This window comes from Pristiophorus japonicus, chromosome 9 (genome assembly GCF_044704955.1).
Source record: "Pristiophorus japonicus isolate sPriJap1 chromosome 9, sPriJap1.hap1, whole genome shotgun sequence".
In the NCBI taxonomy this organism is placed as follows: Eukaryota; Metazoa; Chordata; class Chondrichthyes; family Pristiophoridae; genus Pristiophorus; species Pristiophorus japonicus.
The window spans coordinates 50,124,486-50,147,255 of record NC_091985.1 but is presented as its reverse complement, the minus strand read 5'-3'; positions in this window follow the sequence as shown (position 1 = coordinate 50,147,255).

The following is a 22,770-nucleotide window of genomic DNA, read 5'->3' as shown; positions in this document are numbered from 1 at the left end:
CACTTCTGCCTCCTCGGTATGAGTCTCCAATTCAGCCTGATCCACAGTGGATCTATCTTCCTCTGCAACGTGGTGGTTTGCAGGATTTGCAGCTTGCCTACACATTCATTGGAGGTGTCCCATTGTTCTGCAACCATTGCATGCATAGTGCTTTAAGCGGCATTGATGGGGCCGATGATCACCTCCATAGCGCCAACAAGGTGTTAACTGCCTCGCATTAATGATTGATGGCGGACTCTGAGTCATCTGAGGTCGAGCAGCAGCAGCCAGCGTGTACGTTCATGCCATGTATATTCCTGCTCGAAAACGATGTTACTTTGTGCACAGTACTGGCCGAAACTTCTTTACTCTGCGAGATCTGTTTGGTGCTATCGCTGGTGGACATAAATGCCTGGGCTATCGTTATGGCTTTACTTAGATTCGGAGTTTCAACAGTCAACAGTTTGCGAAGGATTACCTCATGGCCAATGCCCAGTACAAAAAAGTCTCGAAGCATTTGTTCTAGGAATCCCTCAAATTCGCAATGTCCTGCGAGGAGCCTTAGTTCGGCGACATAGATCGCCACTTCCTGGCCCTCCGACCGTTCACATGTGTAGAACCGATATCTCTCCATCAAAACGCTTTCCTTACGATTTAGGAGCTCCCAGACCAGCGTATACAATTCTTCATAGGATTTAGCTGTTGGTTTTACCGGAGCTAGGAGATTTTTCATGAGGCCATAGGTTGTTGCCCCACAGACAGTTAGGAAGATCGCCCTACATTTGGCAACATTCTTGTCCCCTTCCTGCTCATTGGCCACAAAGTATTGGTCTCTCCACGAAGGCCTCCCAATCGTCCCCTTCTGAGAACTTCTCAAGGATACCAACTGTTCTTTGCATTTTTGCGCGGTTGTTCGTTACCTCGTCACCAATCATAATAAAAGATGAAACTGAGTACTGTGTACAATGAGCAAGTGTGACCTTAGCTCCTTTCATGAGACTCCAGAGTGCAGGTACCTCGTGGGTGGCCTGCTTATATACCCTGCTCCCAAGGGATGCACACTGGTGATTCCTTACCATGAAAGGGTTAAATACAACTTAACATCAATCAACGTAAACTTTAACTGGCACCAAGGCGATGGGCACCATTGATGTCTGAGCTGCACACACACAACAGTGTGTCAGTGTTGTCACTCACATCAGCGCTCTTTCAGGCAAATCTTTCTGATATCAGAGTGGGATTTAACAAATCCCAGCCACACCGCTGGTGTTCATTCCGGTTAGTTCCACTTTTTGTGGGCGTTTTTTTGAGCGAACGATATGTGTGCGAGGTGGTGAAATTGACGATGGATGATCTCCATGGCCGCTAGTTTGGGTATATATGCTCTTTACGACAAAAAACAATGGGCGGGCGTTCATATTGAATCTCAGTGTTAATTCCATGCAGAAAGTAACGCTGGGCACTAATATGGGCGTTGATTTCGCCTATTCTGCTGATTCCGCCCCAAAAAAGTGGACAGGCGGTAATATTTTTTCCCGGCATTAAGCCCATTGGGAAAATAACGCTCGGTGATAAGTCTCCTAAAAAAGCCCGTCAGTTTCCATTTTGTGCCAAAATGGGCGATATATGGGCATTATACGTCATTTCAGCAGTAGAATGGGCGTTAAGTGGGCATTAAACATGCAAAGATGTGGATGTTCTAGCCCATAGAGTGGAAGCAAGTCTTCCTCGATTTCGAGGGACTGCCTATGATGATGATGATTTGTAGTGGTGTAACCTGGTCATCATGAGGGCACAGCCACTGGAGGACGAGGTAGCAGTGGCACCTGTGGAAGAGGAGGAGGAGCATGAGGAGGAGCAGGATGTGGGTAGGCAACCACGCAGGAGGCGTCGTCGCCATCGTGACCCTGCAAGGGAAGCACAAAGCCATCTCATGGCTGTGCGTTTCACAGTCACTGAATGGCCAGCTGAGTCTGCATCTGGCCATGTCCATGGGCAAACCTATGAGCCCTCTCACACATCATTCCCACACAGTTAAATGAGAGACCTCATCAGAAATTACAAAAACAAAATGAAGATTTATTCGAACCCAAACAATGGGTTTCCAAAACTTTCACATAATTAATGATCACCCTTGTGCAACTGCTTATTACCCCTCTTACGCAGGCCTATCCTTACACTACGCCACACTGTCTCCCCTGTGGCTGCCTCATAGCTTTGGGAAGGCTGCTGTGTGCCTGTAGCGGAAGCTACAAATGTCCTTCTCGGATGCCCTTGACCAGCTCTGGCCCTGGAAGGGCTGGCTGCAGACTAGGTCGCATCTTTCTCTGCGCCTTCAGTCGGAAGTGGCTGGGGCGATTCCATGGATGGCAGCATTTGTGTAGTGGCAGGTCTCGGCTCAGGGCTGCTGTGAACCGGAGAGCCCACATCAGTATGCTAGTCCAAGGAGCCAGTGCCACTCCCCGGGGCAGCACCCCACCTCCCCCATCAAGCTGCTGGACTATAGGAGTGTGGTGGACCCAGCCGCAATGGCAGCAGTCAGATCTCGCGTAGCCTCCAGCTGAGACTGCATGAGAGCAGCCACACTCTGGAAGCCATCAAAGACGACAGCAGTCAGATGCTCTATGGCCTGTTGCATGAGAGCATTCTGAGCTTCCAGGGCAGCGGCCATCCTGTCCAAACTGTTGTGTCTGTTAGCACTCTAGTAATGACTCGCTGAGATAAGGTATTGTACTTGAACTGTTGTGACCTTAATTCATTTATTGCAGCTCCTGAGTGAGGGTACAGCATGGTGAGCTCCCTTTTATACCTGGTTACCTGTCGTGTACAGGTGACCCCTGGGTCTCCACCAGTTGCACCCTCTGGTGGTATAGGCATAGTGTATACAGTGTGAAGATACATCCAGTAGTCTTATGTAACTGTACATTGACTGTACAGGGTATATACTTATGATATACATACACAACACAAAGAAACACAGCCACGCACGTTCCCTCGCATCTGTGCTGCAATGGTAGCTGTCACCTCAGCCAAGAGATGCGCCATCACAGCTGGATCTGCATGGTCACTCTGGGATTCCACCATCGTCTGCACACTGGCAATGATGGCCCCCATGGTGTGTGCAGAGCCGTCCACAATGTGAGAGGCGGACTCCTCCACGCTCCTGACCACTTGCGACAGACTCTCGGGCACCCCTTGCATTGCCGGCAAGAGCTCGGTTTACATGGCCTCCACCCTTTGTTCATAAGCCCCAACAGCAATGGGCTTGTCTGAGTCCTCCTCAACAGGATTCGGCTGCGCACTCGCCCCCCCCGGAGAGATGGAACCCGAAGTTCCCTTTGTCCTTGACCATGCTGCAGCCCGTGAGGCCCTGGTGCGTCACCCAGTGCAAACCCCTCTCCTAAATGTAAGGTACCCGACCGCATACTCCCAGTATCTGAGCTGGTGTGTGTCACTGTATGAAGCAGTGACATGGTGTTGCTGGCAGAGCTCTCCCCCTCTCTGTCTCCCTCATCGGACATGCCGCCAAGATCATTCAGGGCGGCAAATGTCTCCTCCAGACTGTGGCTGCCAATCGTGTCAAGGGTGTCTGTATCGCTCATGCTGACACTCGGGATCTGCAATCATAAATGGGTGAAGGGTTACCGTGAGGGTGAGGTGCTGCACACCATGCATCAAGCAGCTTGCACACAAGCATAAGCAATAAATAGCTAGATAGGCCATTGCACTGTCAGGGAGAGATGGCATTGCACAAAGGCCTTCACTTACCCATGCTGCAGCGCCATTGGAGCAACCAGCAGCCAAAGGGATCCCAACATGCGTGCCCACTGATGGTGCACCCTCTCCTTCAGATCAGTGAGCTAGACATTTCACGACTCGCCCCCACCAGTGGCTTGTTGCTGGGCACGGTTCTGCGCCACCTTGGCCTACAAAGCAATGACGGATTGGTAAGTCGCGGTTTCCAGAGCCTCGGCAATGAGTGGGTTGATTACATGCAGCTGTGAATCTCAGATTCAAGGAAGCCTGCATTGTGAGTGTGTACACATATATGTCTCAGCAATCAACAGCTACTTCAGCTACTATGTAGTGTTGGTGAGAAAGAGGTTAAGGTGAAGGAGTGTCTGGCAGATGTAATATGAGGAATTGGGGAACATGTACTCACTTTCATCAGTTGAGTAAGGTCGGTTAACCTTTTCTGGCATTGGGTGCGGGTGTGCTGGTGAATGGAGGTCCCCAAAACCTCCTCCGCAATCTCCCTAAAGGCATTTGTGAAGATGTTCCTACTTGGTCTCCCATCACTTTCAGGGAAGAGTATCCACCTCCTTCCCTCCACAGCTTCCATCAGAGTTTCCAGCTCCACATCGCTGAAGCTGCTGGTCCTCCTCAAACGTCCCCTTGCAGCCATCTCCTCTGATGCAAGTGAGACCGAAGTTATGCAATAGCTGCAGAACCTGCCCTTTAACATAAGAACATAAGAACATAAGAAATAGGAACAGGAGTAGGCCATACGGCCCCTCGATCCTGCTCCGCCATTCAATAAGATCATGGCTGATCTGATCATGGACTCAGCTCCACTTCCCCGCCCACTCCCATAACCCCTTATCCCCTTATCATTTAAGAAACTGTCTAATTTCTGTCTTAAATTTATTCAATGTCCCAGCCTCTACAGCTCTCTGAGGCAGCGAATTCCACAGATTTACAACCCTGAGAGAAGAAATTTCTCCTCATCTCTGTTTTAAATGGGCAGACCCTTATTCTAAGATTATGCCCTCTAGTTCTAGTCTCCCCCATCAGTGGAAACATCTTGTCAAACCCTCTCATAATCTTATACATTCCGATAAGATCACCTCCCATTCTTCTGAATTCAATGAGTAGAGGCCCAAACTACTCAACCTTTCCTCATAAATCAACCCCCGCAACCCCGGAATCAACCTAGTGAACCTTCTCTGAACAGTCTCCAAAGCAAGTATATCCTTTCGTAAATATGGAAACCAAAACTGCATGCAGTATTCCAGGTGTGGCCTCACCAATACCTTATGTAGCTGTAGCAAGACTTCCTTGCTTTTATACTCCATCCTCTTTGCATAAAGGCCAAGATACCATTGGCCTTCCTGATCACTTGCTGTACCTGCATACTAACCTTTTGTGTTTCATGCACAAGTATCCCCAGGTCCCGCTGTACTGCAGCACTTTGCAATCTTTCTCCATTTAAATAATAACTTGCTCTTTGATTTTTTTTCTGCCAAAGTGCATGACCTCACACTTTCCAACATTATACTCCATCTGCCAAATTTTTGCCCACTAACTTAGCCTGTCTATGTCCTTTTGCAGATTTTATATGTCCTCTTCACACATTGCTTTTCCTCCCATCTTTGTATTGTCAACAAACTTGGCTACGTTACACTCAATCCCTTCTTCCAAGTCGTTAATATAGATTGTAAATAGTTGGGGTCCCAGCACTGATCCCTGCAGCACCCCACTAGTTATTGGTTGCCAACCAGAGAATGAACCATTTATCCCTACTCTCTGTTTTCTGTTCGTTAGCCAATCCTCTATCCATGCTAATATATTACCCCCAACCTCGTGAACTTTTATCTTGTGCAGTAACCTTTTATGTGGCACCTTGTCAAATGCCTTCTGGAAGTCCAAATACACCACATCCACTGGTTCCCCTTTATCCATCCTGTTCATTACATCCTCAAAGAACTCCAGCAAGTTTGTCAAACATGACTTCCCCTTCATAAATCCATGCTGACTCTGCCTGAACGAATTTTGCTTTTCCAAATGTCGTGCTACTGCTTCTTTAATAATGGACTCCAATATTTTCCCAACCACAGATGTTAGGCTAACTGATCTATAGTTTCCTGCTTTTTGTCTGCCTCCTTTTTTAAATAGAGGCGTTACATTTGCAATTTTTCAATCTGCTGGGACCTCCCCAGAATCCAGGGAATTTTGGTAAATTACAACCAATCCCTGCCACTATTTCTCTTAAGACCCTAGGATGCAAGCCATCAGGTCCAGGGGATTAGTCCCGTTGTCTTACTGAGTACCACTTCCTTAGTGATTGTGATTGTGTTAAGTTCCTCCCCACCTATAGCCTCTTGACTATCTACTGTTGGGATATTGTTAGTGTCCTCGACTGTAAAAACTGATACAAAATATTTGTTCAGAGTTTCTGCCATCTCCATGTTCCCCATTACTAATTCCCCGGTCTCGTCCTCTAAGGGATCAACATTTACTTTAGCCACTCTTTTCCTTTTTATATACCAATAGAAACTCTTGCTATCTGTTTTTAGATTTTGTGCTAGTTACTTTCATAGTCTATCTTCCCTTTCTTAATCATTTTTTTAGATGTTCTTTGCTGGCTTTTAAAAGCTTCCCAGTCTTCTGTCCTCCCACTAGTTTTGGCCACTTTGTATGGCCTTGTTTTTAATTGGATACTGTCCTTTATTTCTTTAATTAGCCATGGTTGGCTATCTTTTCTCTTACATCCTTTCCTCCTCACTGGAATATATTTTTCTTGAGAGTTGTGAAATATCTCCTGAAACATACACCACTGTTCATCACCTGTCCTATCCTTTAATCTATTTTCCCAGTCCACTTTACCCAACTTTGCCCTCATACCTTCATTGTCTCCTTTATTTCAGCTTAGTACTCTGGTTAGAGATCCAACTTTCTCACCCTCCATCTGAATTTGAAATTCAATCATGTTATAATCACTCATTCCAAGGGGATCCTTTACTATGAGATGTTTATTAATCCTGTCTCATTACACAGGACCAGATCTAAGATAGCCTGCCCCCTGGTTGGTTCCATTACATACTGCTCAAGGAACCCATCCCTTATGTACTCTATGAACTCCTCCTCAAGGCTACCCTGACCAATTTGATTTGTCCAATCAATATGGAGGTTAAAATCACCCATGATTATTGCTGTTCCATTTTTACAAGCCCCCACTATTTCCTGGTTTGTCTTCCGACCAACAGAATTGCTACTGTTAGGGGGCCTATAGACTACACCCACCAGTGACTTTTTCCCCTTATTATTCCTTATCTCCACCCAAACTATTTCAACACCCTTATCATTTGAGCCAATATTGTTTCTTACTATTGCAGTGATTCCATCCTTTATCAATAGAGCTACCTGTTTCAGGCAGAGGACAATTTCGGCCCCTATAGCTCCGATTGTAACTTGGGACACGAGTACGTCATGCGCTGGGACCACAGTGGGCAGCAAGCTCACATCTCGGTCCAGCATGAGGCCTGGAGAGATTTGAATTCCCTGGCCTTATTTCAATGTTAAAGGTGTGTCTCCTGCCTGAACCTGGCAGGAATCACCATCTGACCGGTGGGCAGGTGTGGGTATTGGGCAGCAGGAGGCCCATGGGAATGATCCCCAGCACTAAGGTAAGTGGTAAAGGGGGCTCAGTGAGAGTATCTTGGTCATGGGCTGGGGTGGGGTGTAAGTTCAGGGCAGAAGAGGCCCAAGGTTTCCTTGAGGAGCATTCCTGCACTTCTAGGTAAACAAACAAACCATAAAACATTTTAAAGCTTAATTTTGAAACGTTACTTTCCTTGAACCCGACATGCTTATCTTAAGAAGGATCCCCCTAACTTGGGGTGGGTGTTCTTACCTCCAGCTTATGAGATCAGGTGAAAAACCAAAATGGCCAGCTCCCGGGGGGTTGTAGGGTGGGTAAGTAACTAGTGATTTTAACTGCCCACCCGTTCGGTTTTCACTGGGCAGGTAAGGTTAACCTTATCCTTCACTTTGTTACAATGCTACTACTTGAACTGGTTCTAGGTAACGAATCAGAGCAAATATATGACCGAACAATAGAGGAATGTTTGGGAAGCAGTGATCACAATATAATTTAGTTCTATATAAGAAAAGAAAAAGAAAAGTTGAGTACAGGAGCATTTGAATGGAAATCATCATCATAGGCAGTTCCTCAAAATCGAGGAAGACTTGCTTCCACTCCAAAAGTGAGCGCTCAGGTGACTGAACAGTCCAATACGGGAATGACAGTCTCTGTCGCAGGTGGGACAGACAGTCATTGGAGGAAAGGATGGGCGGGGAGTCTGGTTTGCCACATGTTCCTTCCGCTGACTGTGCTTGTTTTCTGCATGCTCTCAGCGACAACACTCGAGGTGCTCAGCGCCCTCCCAGATGCTCTTCCTCCGGTCTTTGGCCAATGACTCCCAGGTGTCGGTGGGGAGGTTGCACTTTATCAAGGAGGCTTTGAGGATGTCCTTGAAGTGTTTCCTGTGCCCACCTGGGGATCGCTTGCCGTGTAGGAGTTCCGAGTAGAGCGCTTGCTTTGGGAGTCTTGTGTTGGGAATGCGAACAATGTAGCCCACGCAACGGAGCTGGACGAGTGTGGTCAGTGCTTCATTGGCCTGATCGAGAACACTAATGTTGGTGCGTCTGTCCTCCCAGGGGATTTGTAGGATCTTGCGGAGACATCGTTTGGTGGTATTTCTCCAGCGATTTGAGGTGTCTACTGTATATGTTCTATGTCTCTGAGCTATACAGGAGAGCGGGTATCACTGCAGCCCTCTCGATCATAAGCTTGGTGCCAGATTTGAGAGCCTGATCTTCGAACACTCTCTTCCTTAGGTGGTCGAAGGCTGTGCTGGTGCACTGGAGGCGGTGTTGAATCTCGTCATCGATGTCTGCCCTTGATGATAATAGGCTCCCGAGGTATGGAAAGTGGTCTACGTTGTCCAGGGCCAAGCGTGGATCTTTATGACTGGGGGGCAGTACTGTGTGGCAGGGTTAAGTTGGTGGAGGATCTTTGTCTTACAGATAGTTAGTGTAAGGCCCATGCTATTATATTATCCAAAGTTCCTGATGGAAGCTGGGGAAGCAATACTGATGAAGGTCAGGCAACATCTGTGGAGAGAGAAACGGAGTTAACATTTCAGTAAATTATATAGTAAGGTAAAATAAGGAACCTTGTCTAACCTAAATGAAGGGAAACCTTGTTAAATAAATGGGAAATATTTAACCAGGAAGTGGAAAGGATAAAAATGAAGCATAAGTCGTCAGTAAATAGAAAAGGTGTGTAACAAGTGCTGGTGTTCCAAAGGTGAATAGGGAAACATAGAAATGTAGGAACATAGAAATTTACAGCGCAGAAGGAGGCCATTTCGGCCCATCATGTCCATGCCGGCCGACAAAGAGCCGCAAGGCCCTTGGTCAGCAGCCCTAAAGGTTACATATAAGCCTATGATCAATGACGGAAAGGCAAAGAGCACCCAACTCAACCAGTCCACCTCACACAACTGCGACACCCCTTATACTGAAACATTCTACACTCCACCCCAACCGGAGCCATGTGATCACCTGGGAGAAAACCAGATAAAAACCCAGGCCAATTTAGGGAGAAAAAATCTGGGAAAATTCCTCTCCGACCCATCCAGGCAATCGAAACTAGTCCAAGAGATCACCCTGGCCGTATTCTATTCCCTGTAGTACTTCCCAGCACCGTCCAACTAAAGGTCATCCAGTCTAATCCCAATTATCAGCTTTGGGTCCATAACTCTGCAGGTTACGACACTTTGAGTGTCCATCCAACCATCTCTTAAAAGTAGTGAGGGTTTCTGCATCCACCACTCTTCCAGGCAGCGAGTTCCAGATCCCTACAACCCTCTGTGTAAAGAAGCGCCCCTCCCCCACCATCTCAAATCCCCTCTAAACCTTCCACCAACCACCTTAACACTATGCCAGCTTGTAATAGACCCTTCCACCAATGGAAATAGGCCCTTACTATCCACTGTGTCCAGGTCCCTCAATATTTTGTACACCTCAATGATGTCTCCTCTCACCCTCCTCTGTTCCAATGAGAACAAACCCAGCCTATCCAGTCTGTCCTCATAACTAAGATTCTCCATTCCAGGCAACATCCTAGTAAATCTCCTCTGCACCCTCTCTAGTACAATCACGTCCTTCCTATAATACGGTGACCAGAACAGCACGCAGTACTCCAGCTGTGACCCAACCAAAGTATTATACAATTTAAGCATAACCTCCCTGTTCTTAAATTCTATGCCTCGGCCAATAAAGGCAAGCATTCCGTATGCCTTCTTAACCACCTGATCCACCTGGCCTGCTACTTTCAGGGATCTGTGGACAAGCACTCCAAGGTCCCTTTGTTCATCTACACTATTAAGTGGCCTACCACTTAATATGTATACCCAACATTATTAGCCCTCCCAAAGTGCATCACCTCACACTTCTCTGAATTAAATTCCATTTGCCACTGCTCTGTCCACCTGACCAATAGATTGATATCCTCTTGCAGCCCATGACTTTCCTCTTAATTATCAACCATACAACCAATTTTAGTGTTGTCTGCAAACTCCTTAATCATACTCGCTATATTCAAATCTAAATCGTTGATATATACCACAAAAAGCAAGGGACCCAGTACTGAGCCCTGCGGAACCCCACTGGAAACATCCATCAATCGTTCCTTTTGCATCCTACCTCCAAGCCAATTTTGGGTCCAACTTGCCACTTTGCCCTGGATCCCATGGGCTTTAACCTTCATGACCAGTCTACAATGTGGGACCTTATCAAAAGCCTTGCTAAAGTCCATATATACTACATCGTATGCACTACAATCATCGACCCTCTTGGTTACCTCCTCAAAAGATTCAACCAGGTTAGTCAAACACGGTCTTCCCTTAACAAATCCATGCTGACTGTCCCTAATTAATCCTTGACTTTCCAAATGTAGATTTATTCTATCTTTCAGGATTTTTTCCAATAATTTTCCACCATTGAGGTTGGGCTGACAGGTCTGTAATTACTTGGCCTGTCCCTTTCTCCCTCATTAAACAAAGGTACTACATTAGCAGTCCTCCAATCCTCCGGCACCATGCCCAGATCCAAAGAGGACTGGAAAATGATGGTCAAGGCCGCCGCTATTTCCTCTTTTACTTCGCTCAACAGCCTGGGATGCATTTCATCCGGGCCTGGGGACTTATCTACTTTCAAAGCTGCTAAGCCCCTTAATACTTCCTCTCTCATTATATTTATTTCATCCAGAATATCACATTCCTCTCGATAGCAGTATCTGCATTGCCCCTTTCCTTTGTGAAAACAGGTGCAAAGTATCCGTTAAGAACCCTACCAACATCTTCCGCCTCCACACAAAGATTACCCTCATGGTCTCGAATAGGCCCTATCCTTTCTTGAGTTACCCTCTTACTCTTAATACATTTATAGAACGTCTTTGGGGTTTCTTTAGTTTTACTGGCCAAGAATTTATCATGCTCTCTCTTAGCATTCCTAATACCTTTTTTAATTTTGCCTCTTAACTTTCTATATTCCTCTAAAGATTCTATAGTATTTAGCCGTTGGTATATGACATAAACGTCCCTTTTTTTCTTAATCCTCTCCTGTAAGTCACCTAATTTATATTACAGCACTGTCTCCAAAGAGTGAGCTTTGTCACTTCATTAATGAAGTCATTAAACACCAAGAAAAATGTTTGCACTTTTCTGTAGCTCCTTGTCAGAGACCTTAAAATTAGAGATAGAGATGTAGCAGATCTTGGAATTCAGGAGTGACAGGCAAAAGGTCACTGGTAGAGGCACTCTTTATTATTATATTATATTGGAACTGTCAATGACTCCACGTCCAGCTATTTGCAGGGAAGAAACTCATTGAGGTGGATCCAAATCTAACTATCTTCCTCAAACAGTTCAAAGTAATAAAATGCAAAATCATCAGACAGGTTAGGATAAGAGGTTTCACGGTAGTCAAATGTACTTCTTAAGAAGCTGCACACATTTTCCAGATATCAACAAACATAAAGCAATCTGTTGATTCATTGCATAAAGCTATAGCAGCAACACAATGATCATGATCTCATGCAAAATTACAACAGCAACATGCGTTTTATGTAACGCCTTTAATGTCGGAAAACATCCCAAGGCACTTGACAGGAATGTAATTAGATAAAAATTGACACTGAGCGAAAGAAAGAAATATTGGGAGGAGTATCTAAAACTTGGTCAAAGAGGTAGGCTTTAAGGAGGATATTAAAGGGGGACAAGAGGTGCAGAGGCAGAGGGGTTTAGGAAGAGAATTCATAATATCAGAACATAAGAATTAGGAACAGGAGTAGGCCATCTAGCCCCTTGAGCCTGCTCCGCCATTCAATAAGATCATGGCTGATCTGGCCGTGGACTCAGCTCCACTTACCCGCCCGCTCCCCGTAACCCTTAATTCCCTTATTGGTTAAAAATCTATCTATCTGTGACTTGAATACATTCAATGAGCTAGCCTCAACTGCTTCCTTGGGCAGAGAATTCCACAGATTCACAACCCTCTGGGAGAAGAAATTCCTTCTCAACTCAGTTTTAAATTGGCTGCCCCATATTTTGAGGCTGTGCCCCCTAGTTCTAGTCTCCCCCACCAGTGGAAACAACCTCTCTGCCTCTATCTTGTCTATCCCTTTCATTATTTTAAATGTTTCTATAAGATCACCCCTCATCCTTCTGAACTCCAACGAGTAAAGACCCAGTCTACTCAATCTATCATCATAAGGTAACCCTCTTATCTCCGGAATCAGCCTAGTGAATCGTCTCTGTACCCCCTCCAAAACCAGTATATCCTTCCTTAAGTAAGGTGACCAAAACTGCACGCAATACTCCAGGTGCGGCCTCACCAATACCCTGTAAAGTTGCAGCAGGACCTCCCTGCTTTTGTACTCCATCCCTCTCGCAATGAAGGCCAACATTCCATTCGCCTTCCTGATTACCTGCTGCACCTGCAAACTAACTTTTTGGGGTTCATGCACAAGGACCCCCAGGTCCCTCTGCACCTCAGCATGTTGTAATTTCTCCCCATTCAAATAATATTCCCTTTTACTGTTTTTTTCCCAAGGTGGATGACCTCACACTTTCCGACATTGTATTCCATCTGCCAAACCTTAGCCCATTCGCTTAGCCTATCCAAATCTCTTTGCAGCCTCTCTGTGTCCTCTACACAACTCGCTTTCCCACTAATCTTTGTGTCATCTGCAAATTTTGTTACATTACACTCTGTCCCCTCTTCCAGGTCATCTATGTATATTGTAAACAGTTGTGGTCCCAGCACCGATCCCTGTGGCACACCACTAACCACTGATTTCCACCCCAAAAAGGACCCATTTATCCCGACTCTCTGTTCGCCAGCCAAATCTCTATCCATGCTAATACCTTTCCTCTGACTCCGCGTACCTCTATCTTCTGCAGTAACCTTTTGTGTGGCACCTTATCGAATGCCTTTTGGAAATCTAAATACACCACATCCATCGGTGCACCTCTATCCACCATGCTCGTTATATCCTCAAAGAATTCCAGTAAATTAGTTAAACATGATTTCGCCTTCATGAATCCATGTTGCGTCTGCTTGATTGCACTATTCCTATCTAGATGTCTCGCTATTTCTTCCTTAATGATAGTTTCAAGCATTTTCCCCACTACAGATGTTAAACTAACCGGCCTATAGTTACCTGCCTTTTGTCTGTCCCCTTTTTTAAACAGAGGCGTTATTCCAGATATTAGAGCTGAAGGCAACAGTGGGGTGAAGGAAATGGGGAGTGTGTAAGAGGCTAGAGTGGAGGAATGCAGAGTTCTTCGATCACAGGGGCGAAAAGTAAGCGGGACTTGGTGTAGGTTTGGGCATGGGCAGCAAAGTTCTGGATGAACTCAAGTTTATATGGGGTTGGATGATGGGTGACCGGCCAGGAGAGAATTGGAATAGTCGAGTCTGGAGGTAACAGAAGCAAGGATGAAAGTTTCAGCAACAGATGAGCTGAGACAGGGGCACAAACGATGTTACAGACGTGTGAGTAAGCACTCTATTTGATGGAGATGATATGGGGTCAGAAGTTCAACTCAGGGTAAAATGGGAAGCCAAAGTTATGAACAGTCTGGGTCAGCCTGAGAGAGTGGCCAGGGAGGGCAATGGAATCTGTGGCAAAGGGGCAGTCCGAAGATAATTGCTTTTGTTTTCCCAATGTTTAACTGGAGGAATTTTCGGCTCATTTAGTATTGGATGTTGGACAAGCAGGCTGACAACACAAAGGCATTATAGAGGTTAGAGAAGTGATGGTGAGGTTGAGCTAGGTGTCATCAGTGTACATGTGGAACCTGATGTTATGTATTCACATGATGTTGCTGAGGGGCAGCATGTGGATGGAAACTAGGAAGGGGCCACAAATAAAGCACAGATTTGGGAGGCAAAAACACATTGAAGGACTCAAGAGAAATGGAAAGTTGGAGATCGGGCTGTAGTTTAAAAGGACAAAGGGGTCAAGGTTGGGATTTTTGATGAGTGGAAAGATGACAGATTTGAAAGGGAGGGGGAATGTCACCGAGCATGAGGGCCAGGAAGGAAAGTTGAACGGTCAGCAGTTTAATGAGTATCAGGTCAAGAGAGCAGAGGGTGTGCTTCATGTACAAGCTGAGCTCAGAGAGGGCATGAGGAGAGAAACTAGAGAAAGATGCCAGTTCATGGCTAGTGCAGGGGGAACCTTGGGGGAAGCTAGGCTTGGTGAATGAGGGGAAGGGTAGGATGCAGCAGAGACAGCTGAATAGATGATTTCAATATTAGTGACAAAGAAACATAGAAACATAGAATATAGAAAAATATGTGCAGGAGTAGGCCATTCGGCCCTTCGAGCCTGCACCACCATTCAATAAGATCATGGCTGATCATTTCCTCAGTACCCCTTTCCTGCTTTCTCTCCATACCTCTTGATCCCCTTAGCCACAAGGGCCATATCTAACTCCCTCTTGAATATATCCAATGAACTGGCATCAACAACTCTTGGCGGCAGGGAATTCCACAGGTTAACAACTCTCTGAGCGAAGACGTTTCTCCTCGTCTCAGTTCTAAATGGCCTACTTCTAAGAATGTGTCCCGTGGTTCTGGACTTCCCCAACATTGGGAACATTCTTCCCGCATCTAACCTGTCCAGTCCCATCAGAATCTTATATGTTTCTATGAGATCCCCTCTCATCCTTCTAAACTCCAGTGTATAAAGGCCCAGTTGATCCAGTCTCTCCTCATATGTCAGTCCAGCCATCCCGGAAATCAGTCTAGTGAACCTTCGCTGCACTCTCTCAATAGCAAGAACGTCCTTCCTCAGATTAGGAGACCAAAACTGAACACAATATTCCAGGTGAGGCCTCACCAAGGCCCTGTACAACTGCAGTAAGACCTCCCTGCTCCTATACTCAAATCCCCTAGCTATGAAGGCCAACATACTATTTGCCTTCTTCACTGCCTGCTGTACCTGCTTGCCAATGACTGATAAACCATGACACCCAGGTGTCATTGCACCTCCCATTTTCCTAATCTGCCGCCATTCAGATAATATTCTGCCTTTGTGTTTTTGCCCCCAAAATGGATAACCTCACATTTATCCACATTATACTGCATCTGCCATGCATTTGCCCACTCACCTAACCTCTCCAAGACACCCTGCAGTCTCTTAGCGTCCTCCTCAAAGATCACACCACCACCCAGTTTAGTGTCATCTGCAAACTTGCCGATATTACACTCAATTCCTTCATCTAAATTATTAATGTATATTGTAAATAGCTGGGGTCCCAGCACTGAGCCCTGCGGCACTCCACTAGTCACTGTCTGCCATTCTGAAAAGGACCCGTTTATCCCGTCTCTCTGCTTCCTGTCTGCCAACCAGTTCTCTATCCACGTCAGTATATTACCCCCAATACCATGTGCTTTGATTTTGCACACTAATCTCTTGTGTGGGACCTTGTCAAAGGCCTTTTGAAAGTCCAAATACACCACATCCACTGGTTCTCCCTTGTCCACTCTACTAGTTACATCCTCAAAAAATTCCAGAAGATTTGTCAAGCGTGATTTGTCTTTCATAAATCCATGCTGACTTGGACCGATCCTGTCACGGCTTTCCAAATGCGCTGCTATTTCATCTTTAGTAATTGATTCCAACATTTTCCCCACTACTGATGTCAGGCTAACCGTTCTATAATTATCCGTTTTCTCTCTCCCTCCCTTTTTAAAAAGAGGTGTTACATTAGCTACCCTCCAGTCCATAGGAACTGATCCAGAGTCGATAGACTGTTGGAAAATGATCACCAATGCATCCACTATTTCTAGGGCCACTTCCTTAAGTACTCTGGGATGCAAACCATCAGGCCCCGGGGATTTATTGGCCTTCAATCCCATCAATTTCCCCATCACAATTTCCTGCCTAATAAGGATATCCTTCAGTTCCTCCTCCTCACTAGACTCTCGATCCCCTAGTACTTCGGGAAGGTTATTTGTGTCTTCCTTTGTGAAGACAGAACCAAAGTATTTGTTCAATTGGTCCGCTATTTCTTTATTCCTCATTATAAATTCACCTAAATCCGACTGCAAAGGACCTTCGTTTGTCTTCACTAATCTTTTTCTCTTCACATATCTATAGAAGCTTTTGCAGTCAGTTTTTATGTTCCCGGCAAGCTTCCTCTCGTACTCTATTTTCCCCCTCTTAATTAAATCGTTTGTCCTCCTCTGCTGCATTCTAAATTCCTCCCAGTCCTCAGGATTGCTGCTTTTAAGGCCAATTTATATGCCTCTTCCTTGGATTTAACACTATCCTTAATTTCCCTTGTTAGCCATGGTTGAGCCACCTAACCCATTTTATTTTTACTCCAGACAGGGATGTACAATTGTTGAAGTTCATCCATGTGATCTTTAAATGTTTGCCATTGCCTATCCACCATCAACCCTCTAAGTATCATTTGCCAGTCTATTCTAGCCAATTCACGCCTCATACCATCGAAGTTACCTTTCCTTAATTCAGGACTCTAGTCTCTGAATTAACTGTGTCACTCTCCATCTTAATAAAGAATTCTACCATATTATGGTCACTCTTCCCCAAGGGGCCTCGCACAACAAGATTGCTAATTAATCCTTTCTCATTACACATCACCCAATCTAGGATGGCCAGCTCTCTAGTTGGTTCCTCGACATATTGGTCTCGACAAAGAAGTCCATGAGCTCATCGCATATGTTGTTGGAGGTGAGGTTAGAGGTGGCATAGGAGAAGAATTTTAGAAGGTAGTGGAGAAAATAAAGTGGGGCACTATTTTTGCATTCCAGGATGATCCTGGAGCAGTGAGCAGTATTGGCAGTGGAGAGCAGGACTTGAAAGTTCTTGATGTGGACCAGCCAGATCTGGCGATGAATGGCTAAACGAGTTATGCCCCATATACGTTCAAGTCTGAGCTACTTGGATTTAAGGGAGCAAAGATGGGAACCACACCGGGGGAATGCTAAAGGTGGGAGAGTCCCAGCAGTAGCCGAGGTGCAGGATTCTGCAGTCGGCCCTTCACAGGCTTGATCACTCAGAAGTACCTCAAGGGTGAGAGACAGCAACCTTCTACCAGCTTTGCTGAGGCCATTGGAGGAGCACATCGTAACAGTAGCTGAGTTCGTAAACCTTTTACAAAAATAATTGACCCCCATTATTGTTGTATCATGTGACTACCAGGATGGCAGAAGGTGAACTAGATGGACTGTGATCATTTTTCATCTCACAATTCCTGTGTTCCTAAAAGCATTATGGGTTGACCACTTGGGTGAGAAATTAATGTTTGCCATTAATTAATCACCTTTACCAGATTTGACACATGGGTAGATTCTTTTACTTGCAGAGAGTGCAAGTTTGCGAGCGGATCGGCAGTTAAAATCGCTGAAATTGACAGTGTGTTGGGAACCTACCTTCATCTCGCCAACTTCTGCATTTAACTCAGGCACGTTTTCCAGCGTGCCACAGGCCCACTCGGGAGAGGAGGGCGACCTCATTCAAGTGGTTAACATGTCGTTGAGAGACCCTTAAGAGGCTTTTTAACCTGAGATTTCAGCTTTTACTGCTTGTGCGTGGAATTCATGGACTTCCTGAAGCTCGCCTATGAAGTGGCCTTTGTGTGAGTACATTAACGACAGCTAGAAAAAGCACAGAAATTCACACACCTTACACCTGCTTCCTTGTCTAAGGGAAAGGCTGACACCATTTTGTGCAGAGATTTTGCTTTCAGGCGTTTGCAGGTGATTTCTGCAACCTCGAAAGCCACTCGCACTACATTGCAAGTCACTCTCAGTACATTGGAAGATTGTGCCTCTGACTTCCACTTCACCTGGCATGTATCAGATCAGCATGGGTGCCACTTATGCTGTTTCACCTTGGACCTCAGATTCAGACCAAGGTGAGCCCCAGCACCAACAACTCCAGCAGCAGCAGCAACAACATCAGCAGCCTTCTCCTCACCGACCTGATGACCTGAGAGGAGATCAGTACAGAGGTGCACTTCACCAGAGGCGATACCCTGAACACACAGTATACAGGCAGAGTATGAGCTTCCTGGACATGACTGAACAGCAGTGCTTCAGAAGGTACCAGGTTACAGCAGACATTTGTAGCTTGCTGGTAGATCTGCTGCCCAGAGGACCAGGTGGACACGCCTTACCAGTGGCTGTCAAAGTCACCACTGCCCTCAACTTCTTCGTCTCAGCTCCTTCCAGGGAACTGCAGGAGACATTTGCAGGATTTTGCAGTTCACCACCCACAAATGAATCACCCAGGTAACTGATGCTATGTTTGACAGGTCAGGCACTTATGTACACTTTGCCACTGATGACGCCAGTGTTACTGAATGGGTGCATAGCTTTGGGCCCTGGCTGGCTTCCCACAGGTACATGGCGTCATCAACTGCACACATGTGGCCATCAAGGTACCCCAGATCTCGCAGCAGTGTTCATGAACTGGAAGGGACATTCTCAATGTGCAGCTCATCTGCAACCACAAAAATATCATTATGTATGTGTGTCCCCGATTCCCAGAAAGCTGTCATGACTCTTTCATCCTACAACAGTCCACCCTTGCTTAGCTCTTCCCACCTCCAAAAATAATACAGGCTGGCTGCTTGGAGACAAGGGCTATCCACTGAAGACGTGGCTGATGACACCCATGAGGAGGCCAAGCAATGAGGCCAAGGAGCGCTATAATGAAAGCTACATGATGACCAGATGTTTCATAGAGCAAGCAATCAGCATGCTGAAGATGCGCTTCAGATGCACAAGCAGACCTGAGCGGGAGTGGCAGTGGCGGTGGCATAAAGAGCTGAGAGAAGGCCCAGAACACAGGCGGACCTGAGTGGGAGCAGCAAGAGAGCTGAACAGCGAATTAATAAAACAGAAAACAAGGAGTGATGTCACAGGATAGCAGGTTAGGTGATTGGTTGGTGAGTATTACATCTCTTTTGCTTTCTAGGTTGGGTAAGTGGATTAAATTGAGAACTGGGAGAGTATTAACTACTATAACTTTATTGAATTAATAACTTAAACCAAATTAACGAATTAAAATTACAAATTAAAAGTAAAAATAATCATTTGAATAAATACTGTAACTAATTATATAAATAAAATAAGGTTGATAGAGATGCCAGGGCAGGTGGTGTGTTGTAACTGCAGCATCTGGGAGTTGGTGGAGACCAATTAGATCCTGAGCAATGACATCTGCAGTAAGTATCTGCAGCTTGAGGAACTTCGGCTCAGAGTTGTTTCGCTGGAAACCGAGTTGCAGACATTGTGATGTATCAGGGAGGGGGAGAGTTACCTGGATACGTTGATCCAGAAGACAAGGATAAGGGGTAAGCCATTTAGGACCGAGATGAGGAGAAACTTCTTCACCCAGAGAGTGGTGAACCTGTGGAATTCTCCACCACAGAAAGTTGTTATGGCCAATTCACTAAATATATTCAAAAAGGAGTTAGATGTAGTCCTTACTACTAGGGGGATCAAGGGGTATGGCGAGAAAGCAGGAATGGGGTACTGAGGTTGCATGTTCAGCCATGAACTCATTGAATGGTGGTGCAGGCTCGAAGGGCTGAATGGCCTACTCCTGCACCTATTTTCTATGTTTCTATGTTTCTAATCACACCCCTTAGGTTAAGCAATATTTTAGAGCTTGTCAATTGTCAGGGACAGGAGGGTGTGACTGCGAATCAGGAAGGTATGGGGGACCCAGGATATCGTGATGGAGGAGTCTCAGCCCTTGACCTTGTCCAACAGGTACGAGGTACTTGCTGCCTGTATGGATGAGAACAAGAACTGCAGGGAGGATGGGCAAACTGACCACAGCACCATGGTACAGGAGGCCGTTCCAGTGCGGGGAGTAAAAAGGAATGTGGTAGTGGTAGACAGTATAGTCAGGGGGACAGATACTATTTTCTGTAGCTATGACCGGGAGTTCCGAAGGTTGTGTTGCCTGCCCGGTGCCAGGGTTAAGGATTTCTCCTCGTGGCTGGAGAAGAACTTGGAGTGAGAGAGGAGCATCCAGTTGTCATGGTCCACAAAGGAACCAACGACAATTGGTAGAACCAGGAATGAAGTTCTGCTGAGGGAGTTTGAGGAGCTAAGATCCAAATTAAAAAGCAGAACCTCAAAGGTAATAATCTCTAGTTTGTTACCTGAGCCAACGGCAAATTGACATAGGGACAAACATATTAGAGGTTTAAATGCATGGCTCAAAGAGTGGTGTGGGAGAAAAGGGTTTCGGTTCATGGGACACTGGCATAAGTACTGTGGAAAGAGGGAGCTGTTCTGTTGGGACGGGCTCCACTTAGACCAGGCTGGGACCAGTGTCCTGGCAAACCGAATAACTAGGGCAGTAGACAAGGCTTTAAACTAATGAAAGGGAGTGGGAGGATTCAGGAAAGAGTAAATTTAAAAGAGAAATGTCAAGGCTCTAGAGCAGTGTAGAGTTTTGGGTAAAAATAAGCAGAGTGGGTCAGGAAGGGACAGAGAGAATAACAAAGGTAATAAGGCATCAGTGACTAAGGCGATATCACGGAAAAATAGAAATACATCAAAGCTAAAGGCACTATATCTGAATGCACGAAGCATTCACAACAAAATAGATAAATTAATAGCGCAGATAGAACTGAATAGGTTTGATCTAATAGCCATTATGGAGACATGGTTGCAAAGTGGCCAAGGTTGGGAATAGTGGGCTGGATTTTTGATTGTCTAACACCTCAGTTTGTGGCCAGAGGGGGTGTTAATGGGAACATGAAGTTACTGGCCGGGAGTGCAGCCTTTAGCGCCCCGACCGAAAATTAATTAGAGGCTCACCGGGGGCGCAAACCAACAGCGCCTGGCTGCTGATGTTCACTCCGATCCTGATGTCAGTCCTGGCGCAACACCCATGCTTGCGCCCTGGTTGGTAAATTTAGCGGCCGCCGAGAACACGGTCTGGAAAAACAGTCGGTACAGGCCTGCAGAGTCGTTAACTGGTGGCACTTAAAGGGATGAGGAAGCGCTTCCATCGGAGGTCACAGTCAGTGCACAGTTTATACACAGCACGGTGGGGAGCCTCCAAGTTTGCCGCGGCAGACAGACATACCAGTTCAGCTTGAGAGAAACTTATTTCTAAAGGTTAATGGGGGCATTACTTGTTCGCCAGCGTCACATTCTATATGGTCAAGAGAAGGGCTGTTGGCCATGTCAGCGGCCGAAGGAGGAGAGCCCCTCGATGTCGGGGCAGGAGGCTTTACTCCCCCAGGGCTTTACCGGCAGCAAAGCTCATACCTGGACCTGTCCAAGGAGCAGTGTGTCAGAAGGCTGCGCTTCCAAAAGGAGGTCGTTACAGAGATATACCATCTCCTGCAGGAAGACCTGCAGCCTCACATCAGCCCCAGGACTGCGCTGCCCGTCACAGTGAAGGTCACGGTGGCACTCATCTTCTATGCCTCAGGTCTCTTCCAGGCTGCATCAGGGACACATGCAGCATCTCACAATTCGCAGCACATCGCCGTATCCGCAATGTCACACAGGCTCTCTACACATGCAGAATGGATTTCATTACCTTCCCGATGACCAGGGAGAACTAGGATGAGCGCGCACATGGGTTTGTCAGGATAGCGGGCTTCCCGAGGGTGCAAGGAGCAATTGCCTGCACACACGTGGCCTTGCAAACATCATTCCAGAATGCAGAGGTCTTCAGAAACAGAAAGTAATACTACTCCCTAAATGTGCAGCTAGTGTGCGACCACACGTAGCGCATCCTCGCAGTCAATGCTCGCTATCCTGGAAGCGCACATGGCGCCTTTATCCTGCAGGACAGCACTGTGCCTCGACTGTTTCAGTCATGACGGCAAGGCTGAGGTTGGCTGCTTGGGGACAAAGGATGCGGCCTGGCCATCTGGCTAATGACCCCCCTCCACAACCCCATCAGAGTTGGAGGAACGCAACAGCCATGCCGCCACCCACAACATCATGGAGCGGATTATAGGAGTGCTGAAGCAGCGATTCTGATGCCTGGACCGCTCTAGAGGCAGCCTTCAATACTCCCCTCAACTGGTCTCAGAATTCATTGTGGTGTGCTGCATGCTGCACAACTTGGCCACCATGAAGGCTCAGACCTTTCCAGTGGGGATCACAGGCCTACCTCAGGAGGACAAGGAGGAGGGGGATGAGGAAGAGGAACAGGAGCCTGCCGACGCCCCGAATATCCAGTAAGATGACAACGACCAGCAGCAGCGACGGAGGAGGCAGCATGCCAATGTTGGCGGTGGCAGGGCTATTCGGCAGCAGCTCATAAGGGAGCGCTTATCTTAAATGGAGGGAGCTGAGGAATGCAGCTAATAATAACCGCACATTGTGCCACGATAAGGCCACATCTCCATCACAAGTCAACAGAGGCTGAAGGAAATGGTCAAACTTACATTTTAATTGCAGCACATCCCTCCAACAACC